The sequence below is a fragment of the Pristiophorus japonicus genome, chromosome 2, assembly GCF_044704955.1.
Source record: "Pristiophorus japonicus isolate sPriJap1 chromosome 2, sPriJap1.hap1, whole genome shotgun sequence".
In the NCBI taxonomy this organism is placed as follows: Eukaryota; Metazoa; Chordata; class Chondrichthyes; family Pristiophoridae; genus Pristiophorus; species Pristiophorus japonicus.
Genome location: NC_091978.1, coordinates 286,020,727 through 286,032,195, shown reverse-complemented (window position 1 = coordinate 286,032,195; position 11,469 = coordinate 286,020,727). Strand labels below are relative to the sequence as shown.

The 11,469-nt window shown below is 45.3% G+C and overlaps 1 pseudogene; it reads left to right on the top strand.

Moving 5' to 3' along the window:
• The first annotated feature begins 10,016 nt into the window (after positions 1-10,016).
• On the top strand, positions 10,017-10,248 carry LOC139251703 (U2 spliceosomal RNA; annotated as a pseudogene).
• Positions 10,249-11,469: the final 1,221 nt, after the last annotated feature.

The following is an 11,469-nucleotide window of genomic DNA, read 5'->3' as shown; positions in this document are numbered from 1 at the left end:
ATGCAGAAAGCAAGCGCAGGCAACGGAAGGAGCATGCGGCAAACCAGTCCCACCCACCCTTTCCTTCAACAACTTTCAGGCACTGTAATTCCCATATTGGACTGTTCAGTCACCAAAGAACTCACTTTTAGAGTGGAAGTAAGTCTTCCTCGAATTCGAGGGACTGCCTATGATGATTACCATCAAGCCAGGGGACCAATGGTAGCAGAGCCCAGCACGTGAGTGCAAAAGACAATGAAGAGTGCAGAAGAGCATGCCAGGAGCAGCATCAGGCATACCTGAAAATGAAGTGCCATTCTGGGGAAGCTGCAACACAGGACTAAACGCTTGCTAAAAAACGGAAGCAGCATGCTATATACAAGGCTAAGTGATCCCACAACCAACAGATCAGATTAAAGCTCTGTAGTCCTGCCACATCCAGTCGTGGTGGACTATTAAACAACTAACGGGAGGAGGAGGCTCCATGAATATTCCCATCCTCAATGATGGCAGAGCTCAGCACATGAATGCAAGAGACAAGACTGAATCGTTTACAACCATCCTCAACCAGAAGTGCCGAGTGGATGATCCATATCTGCTTCCTCCTGAGGTCCCCACCACCACAGAAGCCAGTCTTCAGCCAATTCGATTCACTCCACGTAATATCAAGAAACGGCTGAACGCATTGGATACAGCAAAGGCTATGGGCCCCGACAACATCCCGGTTGTTGTGCTGAAAACTTGTGCTCCAGAACTAGCCGCGCCTCTAGCCAAGCTTTCTAGTACAGCTACAACACTGGCATCTATCCGACAATGTAAAATTGAAGTCAATGGGAAACAGGGGTAAAACTCTCCACTGGCTGGAGTCCTACCTTGCACAAAGGAAGATGGTTGTGGTGGTTGGAGGTCAATTATCACAGCCCCAGGACATCACTGCAGGAGTTTCTCAGGGCAATGTCCTAGGCCCAACCATCTTCAGTTGCTTCATCAATGAGCTTCTCTCCATCTAAGGTCAGAAGTGGGGATGTTCGCTGATGACTGCACGGTGTTTAGTGCCATTCACAACTCCTCAGATAATGGAACAGTCCATGCCCTCATACAGCAAGATCTGGATGACATTAAGGCTTGGGCTGATAAGTGGCAAGTAACATTTGCGCCACACAAGTGCTAGGCAATGACTATCTCCAACAAGCGAGAGTCTAACTACTGCCCCTTGACATTCAAACAGCATTACCATCACCGAATCCCCCACCATCAATATCTTAGGGATCACCATTGACAAGAAACTTAACTGGACCAGACACATAAATACTGTGGCAACAAGAGCAGGTCAGAGGCTGGGTATTCTATAGCAAGTGTCTCACCTCCTGACTCCCCAAAGCCTTTCCACCATCTACAAGGCAAAGGTCAGGAGTGTGATGGGATACTCTCCACTTGTCTGGATGAGTGCAGCACCAACAACACTTAAGAAGCTCGACACTGTAATGTATGCACCTGTAAGTATGCTCACAGGTTTGTGGAGCTGTTGCATTGTGAGTGACTTAGCCAGTTTTTACAAGACTGAATAAAACCCCAGTCAGTTGAGTCTAGGTCATTCACGATGAGGTATGCAGTTGTGAGCCTAGTGGATGAACTGGTAATGTATAGTGTGATTGTTAAACCTCTGTTAATAAACCAACTAGTTCTTAATAGCAATGTGTTGCTATGAATTTTTAAGCAAAGAACCCATGAAGCAAATACATTATAGACACCACCAGGATAAAGCAGCCCACTTGATTGGCACCCTATCCACCACCTTAAACATTCACTCCCTCCATCACCAACGTATCATGGCTGCAGTGTGTACAATCTGAAAGATGCGCTGCAGCAACTCGTCAAGGCTTCTTCGGCAGCACCTCCCAAACCTGCGAGCTCTATCACCTAGAAGGACAAGGATGCATGGAAACACCATCACCTCCAAGTTCCCCTCCAAATCACACACCTTCCTGACTTGGAAATATATCGCCGTTCCTTCATTGGCACTGGGTCAAAATCCTGGAACTCCCCCCCGAACAGCACTGTGGGAGTACCTTCACCACACGGACTGCAGTGGTTCAAGAAGATGGCTAACCACCATCTTCTCAAGGGCAATTAGGGCTGGGCAATAAATGCTGGCCTTGCCAGCAATGCCCACATCCCATGAACGAATAAAAAAATAATAACGCTCCTGCAGTGTCCCAGTGAGGTCATTTGCACCTCATTGACCACCCCCCTTCCTTCTTGGGGTGCTAAAGCCCAATTTAGCAGAAGTTAGCAATTGTTTGCGTCTGGCGCAATCTTTTCAAAATTTTAAAAGTAACGTCCCAAACGGGACACTACTGAATTTTTCCCCTATAAGTTCCACAATCCATACCTAGGTCAAGAGAGTGAGCAGTTAACCTGCTCTGAGGCCTTTGCCAATGTAACTATATATAACCAGAAAATAGGAATGGCACAGGTGCAGCTGATATGACAGTATTTCCAATTCTTCTTTGCTCCCTGAAAGGAGATCCTTTTCTCTTCTCTGCATATCCCTACAATAACAAAATGTAGGTGATCGGGGAAGTAACTTTATGACCTGCCATTCCTTGCCACTAATACAGATGTTCCAACATACTGCGGTGCTCTAAATGGCCAACCTAACCAGGAACAGTGGTAAACATGGTTACAATATCAACACAGGTGACATTATTACCTCTTGATCCCATGTACCAAATCTGGTGGAGAATTGCCAATGGTTTCTCAGAATGTTATGGTGAAAAAAAGAACCTGCATTCATCTATTGCTTTTTATGTCCTCAGGACATCTCAAAAGCAATTCTCTGAAAATTAATTACTTTTGAAGAGTAATCGCTCTTGTTTCATAGGCAAATGTGACAGGCAATTTTAATGTTGGCCAGGACACCAGAGAACTTTTTGTTCTTCTTGAAAAAGTGACATGGGAATTTTTATGGCCACCTGAACAGGCTGAAAGGACCTGCGACTATGCACAACTCCCCCGGTACTGTATTAGATTGTCAGCTTAGATTAAGTGTTCAAGTCCTGGAGTGGAAATTTCAACACATTTTGACTCAGAGTTGAGAGTGCTACCAAAGGGCAAAGGTAGATGAACGTATTAATTTAAATGGCATGCATCTGCTTCTCATTGGAATACAGGAAATGACACATAAAGACAGATGAGTAAAAGGATTAACAAGTCTTATTTGGGTTTGCTAAAACAGCTGGCATAAATCATCAAAACGATATTCTCGGTGTGACTGTGACTGATAATTTAACTATGTTTAATTCAGTGATGGCTGTAATTTTTTCTTTGCTGCTTTTATACCTTGTGCCTCAATGTGCCAATTATATTTGCAATATATGCAACTAACTGGATGAAAGTGATTGGAAGTAAAAACTACCCTTTACAAATGTCATTCAAAATACGTTTGAATGCTGCACTCTCTATATATATTATAATATCCAATTGCTGAAACTACAATTGGAATCTAAATCATAGAGATATTTATCACAAAAATACAAATTGTTAGTTATAGCTATGAGAAATTCTACAGTGAGTGGAACTGGACAGTTTGCAGACAGTGCAATAGGCCATTTAGTAATAAAATGATTTCAGGGACACGTCCTTTGATTTAAGGGAGTTCCAAAGCATTTCTGATAAGTTTGGTTTTATATTCTGGATTAAAGGTGTCAGCACCGTTAATTATCAACAGAGTTTATTCCAAAGACGTTATGTAAGAAAAATGCTGACGCAAATATTGTATTGGGAATAGCTTGCAAATGGTCTAATATTTGGGGAGTGAAAGGAACACAAAATGTGTTCAAAAACTGTGTGAAAAATGGCAGATTGCCATTATCACTGCTGCCATTATCGCTTCTGTGTTTCAGCTACACTCCTTCCAGGAGGGATAGCTGAACTCACTTTTTCAACAAGATGTCGTGACAAACATCCCTTTGCATTGTAAAAGTCAAAGGAAATGAATTAGAGGTGTTTTCAAAAATGTTGCTTCTTTCAAATAAAAAAAAAGGCTCAAGCATGCATACTTGACCACTTAATGTTTATACTACTTCTGTTGCTACAACAAAATATATTTTTTCCCTGGTTGAAGGCTTGAATACACTTGGCTGACAGCTACATCTTCAGTCAAGGTCAGATTCGGGAAGTTCCCCGTTGGCTAACCCGCTAAATGCAATCTACAGTGCACTTCTAAGCCATGCAAACTGAGAAAGCCCACTGTTTGATCCTTGGTCTGTGCTACATGACACTAATGGGACAGCAGATGGAGTTTTAGCACTGAGTTTCTGACTTTGATCACTCTGCAGTGACCCTTCCAGGAAAGTAGATGGGTGAGGATATGAAGTGAGGATAGAATCAGGTTTGGTTGTAATGTTACCATCGAAAAGCTTGTAATTACTTGTTACGTGGGCTCAGACCTGAAGAATGATTATTTGGGTGAGGTACTGGAGAGCAGCTAGCATCAATGGAACAATACTCCAGCATTTAGGAGACAAGATGAGCCTTAACATTACAAAAAATGCTGCATTAATTAATGCACATTTATAAGTAATGCAGGCTGACTGTAGTGAACATTGATCAATGTGTGTCTGTCAGAAAAGTAAAATGTTCAAACATACATCCATTGGTGTCCAGGGTGAAAGGGTTAAGGGAAACAGTGAAAACAGGATGGTTTTCTGCTCGAGTACAAGGCATCATTCATGAAAGATTTTCCAGTGATAGTTGGAATTTGTCTGTTCTTCTCCAGCAGAATCTCCAGCCTTCTAATTTTTTATTATACAGTAGAAAGTAATTTATGACTACCATACCATTCAGATCACTGGCTAGTATATTAATTCAGTTGGTGTGACAATTTAGAAAAATACTTTCTTTCTCTAAGATAAAATTCTTGCATCCCCGCACAAGTTTGATTATTGTGTTCAGCTGGTTGCCAATCTGTAACCAACACACGTTCGTTTTGTATAAAAAAAGTCGATCAACATTTATGCCACATCTGTGCTGAGACATGGCTCACAAAAATGTTCTTAAATAAGTTTTGATCCTGCACTTTACACTTATTGAAAGTTTAAAAAGGTACACAGGCTAAAAATTGTTTCTTTGATTTGTAGAATCATTTGGTTCGTGTTTTGTTATAAAAAATGAGGAATCCCAAGGGAATTAAAAGCTAAAAGTTCCTGTTGGTGATGCTATTGTATGAGGGCTGAACACCTCTGCTGCAGGAGTGGAGGGTAGGATTTCACATCAGCACATTAAGTGATCATACAATAATATCGTTGCAATAATTTCCAGGCTTGAGAGACTTACACTATATAACTCATTTTGGTTTGTGTCCAACTGACTAAAGTTGCTGGTATTGGTGTTTAGTTAGCAATGTTGACGCAAGAGCTTATACAAGGCTCTTGTTTTACTTTAATCTATCTTTAGATCTACAAGTTAAGACCCCCTGTGAAACATATTACATCTCCCAATATTCAATCAATGTAATTTCAGTTCCATTTTTAACTGTCATTAACTTTATTTTAATTTTACTGATACAGCAATAAATATATATATATTATAATAATAATTCAAAAAAATTATAGATGTGAGTGAGAGTTTCAGTTTGATGAGGAATTAAACGGCATCAATAAATCATTCAACTTCCATTTTATTTTGTGATGTCCTCTGAACCTTTCAATTATGTTGAGTTTTATCCATAATTCTATTCATTCAAATTTTCTTTTATAGACTGTCACCTAGGAAATTCCTTTGCGTCAGATTTTTGTTTGCAACCAGTTTGATCACTGATCTGTGTTGGGTTTGCAGAGTGGCCGCATGGGAGCTACAGTACCACAGGCGTAGGGATGTGAGAAGAAAACCATTAACCATAGCTGATCATTGATCCTTCATTACTCTTTGACCTTCATACTCTCCTGCTCCCATTCCAGTCTTGACTCCCTCCTAGATAAGCCTGCAGCTTCCCTCTGTGCCTCTCTTGGCATTCTATGAAGGGCCCATCGAGGCAATCATCTCTGCCTTCTTACGAGCAGCAACCCAACTTTCCCATCCTACTCTCCCACCAACCTTCCTGCCCAGCACCCCCACTGGGGGCTAATCTTGCTAATCTCCTCCCCATTCAACTCACCCCCCAGTGCTGACCCTGTGGACTCTGGCAGTGGGGCAGCCATCACCGACCCTCTCCACATCTCACTTCAGAACATCCGTTCGCTTGCGAACAAGTCCCTTCCCGTCTATGAGCTTATCGTGGATGATGGCATCGACATCATGGCCCTGACAGAAATCTGGTTGCGGGGCGATGACATCTTACCCTTAAATGAAGTCTCCTGGCCTGGCTATACCTTCCACCGCTGTGGTGGTGGTGTGGCTCTCATCACCAAATCACACCTTGGTCTGTCCCCCTACTCCTCCAACACATTCTCCTCTTTTGAGCATCTCATGTTATTCCACCCCTCTTGTCTCTCATTTTAAAATTTTCATTCTCTACCCCCCACCCAAGAACCATAAACATTTTATTACTGCTATTTCTTCACTACTTTCCTCCCCCTGCCTCTGCACCAAACGACTTCTCATCCTCGGCTTTAGCCTTCTTCTCAATTCTCTATCACAGAAAGTTGTTGAGGCCAGTTCGTTAGTTATATTCAAAAGGGAGCTAGATGTGGCCTTTACGGCTAAAACGATCAAGGGGTATGGAGAGAAAGCAGGAATGGGGTGCTGAAGTTACATGATCAGCCATGATCATATTGAATGGTGGTGCAGGCTCGAAGGGCCGAATGGCCTACTCCTGCACCTATTTTCTATGTTTCCATCATGCTTGCTCTCATCTGAGTTCACTAGTGTCCTATCCTCCCTTAATCTCTCCCTCCATGTAAACTCCCAACCCATATTCATGGCCACCCCCTTGACCTTGCCATCTCTTGCGACCTCGCTACTCTGATCGTGTCAATTGTAGATAAGGTCATCACTGACCACTTCCTTGTATCGCTCATCCCCCTTCCACCCCCTCCCCAAACCCTACCTCCTTCTGTGTCCATCCCTGGAAAATACTCTCTCCCGACTCTCTTACAACCATACTTATCAACACCGAACTGTCCAGCCTCTGGCCCTCCATTCACCACGACATCTCTGCAGCTACCGATCTGCTCAATCACACCCTCCAAACCACCTTTGATGCCCTAGTCCCTGTTAAAACAATTAAACTCTCTCACCCTGGCCATTCCCCCAGTACAGCCCTAATCTTCACTCCCTTAAGTCCAAGGGACGCAGACTTGAGCAGATATGGCAGACAATTGGTTTAGCCATTCACCGCCAGATCTGGCTGGACCACATAAAACATTATCGGGTCCTGCTCTCATCTGGCAAAATCACTCACTATTCCAGAATCATTCTGGAATATAAAGATAAACCCCGACTTTTATTCTCTAATGCTAATCGTCTTTTAAAACCTCTCCCCAGTCTCCACCCTCACCTCCGACAATAAGTGTGAGGAGCTCATGGACTTCTTTGTCTCTAAGACTGAGACCATCAATTTGGCTGCCTCTGCCTCGTTCGTTCCTTCCCCTAGCCCACCGGGCCAAACTTCCTCTAAGGATCTCTCTGCCCTAGCCCTGACCTCACATCTTTCTCCAGTTTCTCTCCGATCTCCTCTCATGACCTTTCCGAACTCATCCTGTTGTTGAGACCCACTTCCCTTGACCCTATTCCCACCAAATTGCTGACCACACAATTTCCTGTCCCTCGACAGATTTGAGGGAGAGGGGGACAATACTCATTGGAGTTGAGAAGAATGAGAAGTGATCGAATCTACCTTTTTATTCCAGATTTATTGAATTAACTAAATTTAAATTCCCCAACTACCTTGGTTGGATTTGAACTCATGACTCCCAACTATTAGTCCAGTGGCTAGAACCTTCACTTTTTTTGCCTGCTTAATGCCCACTTAACACCCATTTTACTGCTGAAATGATGTATAACGCCCATATAGCGCCCATTTTGGCACAAAATGGAAACTGGCAGGCATTTTTCGGAAACTTATCGCCGAGCGTTACTTTCCCCATGTGCTTTACGCGAAAAAAAATATTACCGCCTGCCCACATTTTTGGGACGGAATCAGCAGAATGGGCGAATTCACCGCCCATAATATCGCCCAGGGATTATCGCCGAGATTCAATATTAACGTCTGCCCACTGTTTTTTGTCGTAACAGGCATATTTACCCAAACTAGCGACCATGGCGATCGCCCATCGTCAATTTCACCATCTCGCACACATTTCGCCCACAATATTGCTCGCTCAAAAAAACACCCACAAAAAGTGGAACTAACTGGAACGAATCACAGCGTTATGGATGCCATGTTGTAGATCACATTTCGCGTACTTTAAAAGGCTACTGTGCTTCAACCTCAGCGGAGTTCGGATGTACTCTGCAGGTCATTGGAGTTGATGTGAACATCTCTAAAAACATCTTGACCACACTGTGACCGATTGGAATTGAAGAGGTGTGCTCGTTGGGACATTCCTTGCTTGTGTGCAATTGGTGGAAAACAGAAAGCTACTGCAATGGGGCCTGTCCCTTCTCACCCTCTCTTGGTGACCAAATACATGCAGCAAACTCGACATCGCTGAAGGAACACTGCACTGCATTATGTGCCCAATATATGAAGTGACAGACAGATGAGGAGGGCCAGACGTTACACCCTCTGCAAGTACAAGGAGAAGCATTCTTACCTCGACTTGCCCTACACCACCTGCCTTCGGACACTGTACTTCCACAAGGAGGTTATCACTGAGGTATGCCAGCTGATAAGGGCAGACCTGCAGCCTGCCAGCACCATCAGAACTGCACTGTCCGTCAAGGTCAAAGTCACCGCGGCACTGCCGTTCTATGCCTCGGGTTCTTTTCAGGCCACAGCTGGTGACATTTGCGGACTTTCTCAGCATGCCACACATTGCTGCATTAGACAGGTCCCTGAAGCACTGTACGCATGGAGGAGGGACTTGATCAGCTTCCCTCTGACCAGGGAGGCACAGAGTGAGAGGGCTCCAGGTTTCTCCAGAATTGCAAACTTCCCCAAGGGTGCAGGGAGCAATAGACTGTACGCACATTGCGATGCGGGCACCTTTTCAGGACTCTGAGGTTTTCAGGAACCGCAAGGAATTCCACTCCCTGAATGTCCAGCTGGTTGTCGACCACCAGCAAATTATACTGGCAGTGAATGCTCAATTTCCGGGCAGCATCCATGATGCGCACATCCTGCATGAGAGCACTGTATCTGATTTGTTTAACAATGAGCCACAAGGTCAATGCTGGATGCTTGGTGTCAAAGGATATGGCCTCGCCACCTGGCTGATGACCCCACCCACACTGAGGCCGAGAGGCGATACAATAAGAGCCAGAGATCAACTCGCATTATCGTGGAGAAAACCATTGGAGTGCTGAAGCAGCACTTCAGATGCCTGGACCACTCAGGAGGTGAGCTCCAATACCACCCTGAGCAGGTAGCTCAATTTGTGGTAGTCTGCTCCATGCTGCACAACTTGGCTATCAGGAGGGGACAAGAATTGCCTGATGAGTCTGACAGTCCACCTCACCAGAGAGAGGACGAGGTGGACGAGGAGACGGACGCTGACATCATGCTAGAGAATCAGGCTGATGCTGAAGCCATGCCCCCGCCCCCCTGTAGACCGCATGAAAGGGCCCATGGTGGCATGATAGCTGCAAAAGCCTTACGTCAGGAACTCATCAATGATTGGTTTGCCTGAAAGAATGTTGGTGTTATTTACAAGGCTGACACACTGCTGGGTGTGCAGGTCATACATCAATGGTGGGCATCACCTTGGTGACAGTTAAAGTTTACATTGATTGAAGTTAAGTATGATTATATCCTTTGAGATTAAGGAATCACCAGCGTGTAATGGTGTAGCTACCTGAGCCAATGTGCTGCAAGGTTTTGTTAAATAAAACATTTAAACCAAACATTAGTCTGAAATCATCAGTATTTCTGTACAATCGCTTCTCGGCCTTTTGGCTAAGATCATGCGTAACTGACCTGACCAGCCACCATGACCTCCGGGTGGTTCTCCCTGGATCAGGAAGGTATATGCTTGCTTTTTTGGAAACAGGAGGTGGGTGGGGTGGCTTGACCCATCCACCTCCACGGAGGTGTGTGGGGGACCTGACCCATCCACCTCCATGGCACGAACCTGGTATTGCAGTACTTCCAGGAACGGTGCAGTGGCTCTAGGCCTTTTGGCTAAGAGCATTGGCGCAGAGTGATCCTTGGCGTGTGCAAGGTGACCTCTGGCGTTTGTGATTTGACAAAGAATTGGAACGATTGGCTACGAATTTCCAAAAATAAAAAAATAAAAAAATTCTGTACAAACCAACCCTCACCCCGCTCCCCCCCACCCCCCCCCCCCCCGCTTCTCCTCCCCACCTCTACCCCTTATCCTTACCCTCCTGACTCCAAGCCGCCTGGCCGAGGAGGTCCTCAGGCGATGCTTCATTGGGAGGGGGTGGGGAGGGGTGGGTGGTGATGGCCGAAGCGCTACTTGGACGGATACGGGAGAGGACGGCCCTGAGGTGGGATCATGCTCCGAGCCATAAGCAAGATGCTGCTGCTGGCTCTCATGTGTGGTTGGCAATGGGGGTGCGTCACCTTGGGGTGCAGTGCGGTGCTCCGGGACCACTGGGAAACCTCTGCCACCAGTGTTTCTGGCTACCAGCTCTAGGGCTTCCTTCCATTTTATTTCTTATTTGTTGGATAAAAACTCGGTGACAACTATGTTCTTGGTGCTTAGTGGGCGTTTTGCTGCTGGTAAATCTCCGTCGTTTCTCCCACAACAGTCAAACAAGCACACACCACAGCTATACACGCTTTCAGTGCCTCTGAGCTCCCTCTCTCTCTGTCTCCTCTTCTGCGCACGTCGTGATGACCCTTGACCTCCTAAATCGTGGGAATCGAGCGTTGCCATGCCGTTGCTAAGGACGGCCACACTTTATGGCAGAAGGTCAGAAAAATGTAACGCTACCGCCTATTATGTAGGAATAAAGAGTCTGACTGGATACTGTGAGCTCAAAGTAAAGTGTGACCTTAGTCTTTTATTGCAAGTCTCCAGTGTGCCTCTCCAGCCTGTGAGGCCTCCTTAAGTACCTGTGCTCCCAAGGGATTGTGGGATCCCTTAAGACTCCAGGGAATGAGCCCTCTGGTAACTGCACAAGGTATATACAAGATTACATATATAACAACACTCCCCTGCCAAAGTCAACAGTGTAACTATTTACAAGGTGAATCGATTAGGGGCCTTCCTTTCCCTGGTTGATCCTCTCGGTGCAAATGCTGGTTTTGGTGAGTCGTTTGTTGGGCCCTCACTGGGCTGTTGTGCAGCTGGCCTTGCTGGGCTGCCTGGTGTGTTGGGCCCTGCTGGGCTGCTGTGGATGATGGGTTCTGCTTCGTGGTCA